This window comes from Ailuropoda melanoleuca, chromosome 14 (assembly GCF_002007445.2).
Source record: "Ailuropoda melanoleuca isolate Jingjing chromosome 14, ASM200744v2, whole genome shotgun sequence".
Lineage (NCBI taxonomy): Eukaryota > Metazoa > Chordata > Mammalia > Carnivora > Ursidae > Ailuropoda > Ailuropoda melanoleuca.
In genome coordinates, this window is record NC_048231.1 from 58,259,269 (window position 1) to 58,262,794 (window position 3,526).

The following is a 3,526-nucleotide window of genomic DNA, read 5'->3' on the forward strand; positions in this document are numbered from 1 at the left end:
CAACACGAATCTAAAAAGCATTGTGCTAAGTGGAAGAAACCAGATTCAGGAGACTCTGTACTGCAGGATTTTATTTATATGACATTCCAGAAAAGATAAAACTACAAGAACAACAACAACAAAATACATTGGTGGTTACTAGGGGCCAGGGATGGAGAGAGGGGTTAACTACAAAAGAGAACAAGGGAAGTTTTAGGGTGATGAAAATATTCTGTATATAATTTTCAAACTTCTTATGATGTGCACCTAAAAAGGTGAATTTACTGTGCAAAAATTATGAGTCAGTAAACCAGACTTTTAAAAAATAAAAATAAATACAGTCTCTAAAGCAATGTTTTTCAAATCTCCATTAGCAAGATAAACCCATCAGCGAGTGGTGAATTCAATTTAGAGGGTTGTAATGGCATTTTAAAAAGTGAAATAGAATAGGGACACCTGAGTGGCTCGGTGGGGTTAAGTATCTGACTCTAGATCTCAGCTCAGGTCTTGATCTCAGGGTCATGAGTCCAAGCCCCATGCTGGGCTCCACACTGGGCATGGAGCCTACTTAAAAAAAAAAAAAAGGTGAAATAGAATAGGAAATATCAGAGTCATTGCACGCAGTGAAAGGAGTATTGTTATGAAGCATTTGCTTCTGTTTCATGCATATGTATGTGCTATAATGAAATATCAGGAAAATGGAAACCATGGTCAGTGTGTTTTTTAATGGAGGGAATTTAACTGGAAGCTGGTTACACAAATAATGAAAAAGCTGAGAAGCCCATTAGGGGAAGATGAGACAACCCAGAGGTCAGCAATGGCAGAAACCACTAATCCCTTTCGAATGGAGGTGACAGTATTGCTGGGTCCCAGAGCTGGGGTCATCCAGCAGAAACTGAAATCGCAGGAGGACATTCTGGCTGGAGCTGGAGCCAGAGGGAAGACCCAGCCACTGTCAAAGATGCACTCAAGGCAGAGAGAGATGGAGGGAATCGTCCTCACCTTCCCATTGCCCTCACCCTCCGGTGTGAGAGCTGCACGCGAGTGGCACCCAGCCAGAAGTCAGTTAACATAACCTGGGAGCCTTGGAAATACAGCTCTGGGGATCAGCATCCTTGAAACATGGCGGAAGAAGGGAAGAGCCAAGGAATGGATTTGACAGCAGATAGTCCCAGGGCTGGCACAGCTGTGAAGTAAAACGTATTTCTGATCGAAGGTCAGATTCCAAAAGGTTTAAAAGTCATTGCTTTAGAGGACAAAGCTACTCTCCGTGTTGTTCTCTCTATATAGTAGGAAGAATAAAATCACACTTTCGACCGTTAGAGGATGCCACCATTTGCCCTTTTGTGTGTGTTTGAAAAGGCAGTTTGAACTAAAGAAGTTGGATTGGGAGACTCACCCACTTCTCTCCTTAGTGTTGGAGTAGTCATACCGAGATCTCTTAGTAGTAAAGGTAAAACTCCTGGCAGATGGAGATGAAATTTAGGCCAAGAAAAACAAAGCAGGAAGGAAGTACACAAGAAGCAAATGTGTAAGCAAAGAAACGAAGTGCTTTTTTCTGATGGTGTGGAAGGAAAATTATAGCAGTTAAAAATCGATATGCCGGGTATCAAACCGCCTCTGTAGCAGGTATTTGTGAAACGGTTCTACCAAACTGCCTGGATCCACAAGGAACAGCCGCCGGAACTCAGCAATACCACCTTATTCCCTGCTCTGGGACTGTCCACTTCTTCCCGTTCGAAAGCTTCGATCTTGGATTATTTGGGATTTCTGATCTCAAGAAATAGCTTCCAATCCTCCCTTGTTAAGTTAAGCCTAATGCTTGATTCCTTGTGTTTAAAAACATGCAGTGCTGCTCTCCCCTCCAGCCTTCTGAGATGCCAAAAGGAAAGCAGGCGAAGGGGAAGGAGGCAGCCTGGGCTCCTGCTGTCTTGAAGAAGCAGGAGGTCGAGAAAGGTGGTCAATCCTCTGTTGGAGAAAAGGCCCAAGAATTTTGGCATCGGACAGGACATCCAGTCCCAAAGGGACCTCACCCACTTTGTCAAATGGTCCCGCTTCATCCAGCTGCAGCAGCAAAGGGCTACTCTCTATAAACTTCTAGAAGTGCCTCCTGTGATTAGCCAGCTCGCCCAAGCCTTGGACCACCAGACAGCTGCTCAACTGCTCACGCTGGCCCTCAGACAGAGACCAGAGACGAAGAGAGGAAGCAGAGATTGTTGGCCCGGGCTGAGCAGAAAGCTGTTGGCAAAGCAGATATCCCTACTAAGAGGCTGCCTGTCCTTCAAGCGGGGGTCACTATGTCACCACATTGGTGGAAAACAAGAAGCCTCAGCTGGTAGTGATTGCACATGACTTGGATCCCATTGAGCAGGTTGTCTTCTTGCCTGCCCTGTGTTGTAAGGTGGGGGTTCCCTAAGGCAAGGTTGGGGCGTCTGGTCCACAGGAAGACCTGCACCACTCTGGCCTTCACACAGGTTCACTCGGAAGACAAAGGAACTCTGGCTAAGCTGGTGGAAACTATCAGGACCAATTACAAAGACAGATAGGGTGAGATCCGCCATCACTGAGGAGGCAAGATCCTGGGTCTTAGGTTGGTGGCTTGTGTCACCATGCTGGAAAAGGCAAAAAGGCCAAAGAACTGGCCACCAAACTGGGCTAAGTGGATGCTGTTGAATTTTCTGTATATAAAAGTGATTAAAAAGTTCTCTTTCACAAAAAATAAAAAAATAAAATAACAATACACAGCGCCGACTTTTGGACTTCTCCATCTACACCAATCATGCAGGAGCAACGTTCTTCAATCCATTTCTTTCCTGTCTAGTGTCCGTCAGTTATTTGAAAATATGGTTTGGGGACTATTCTTTTAAATTCAACGGTATCATTATTAAGAGTTCTTTTTAAAGGCAATGTGTATTTGTTGAATGAATGGATGGATGGATGGATGGATGTGTGGATGGATGGATGGATGGATGGATGGATGGATGGATGGATGGATGGGTGGATAGATGGATGGATGTAGGCAATCTGAGTCCCAGTTTTAAGTTTCCGCCAGGTTCATGGGGCCTCCTCAGGCCAGTTTCCTGGCTCTGACTTGACTCGTTGAAAGACCACCATTGTGCTGCCATCTAGCGGTAGCATAACCTACGCATGAGAAAGGTCCTTGCTGAAAGACGAGCTTGTATGCAAAATGAAAGTGAAAGTCACAGTTCTTTTTCTGGTTCCAGCTGCTAATGGCTCCTCGTGTGACTATCTTTGGTAGTCATAGCACTTCACCTTGATGCTTAACACATGTACAAAGAACAGTCGCAGGGTTATATAAATGTCACTGCTCATAGGCACTATACGGTGCAAGAGGTCCTTCTTAGTACAATAAAAGCCAAAGGTCTGTGTATTTTGACACGGCCAATGGGCTTGTGGTTTTTAAAAATGTGATAACCAGCTGTTTTTAAGAGGAAGTATAATAATCATTTTATTGTTTCCATACTTCAGTTTTATTTTGATGACTCTTTAAAAAAATATATATACCTTTTTCCCCCAGTATAACACT

At 44.2% G+C, this 3,526-nt stretch overlaps 1 pseudogene; it reads left to right on the plus strand.

Annotated features, from left to right (window-relative positions):
• Window positions 1–1,856: 1,856 nt before the first annotated feature.
• Window positions 1,857–2,638, plus strand: LOC100470977 (annotated as a pseudogene).
• The last annotated feature ends 888 nt before the right edge of the window (window positions 2,639–3,526 follow it).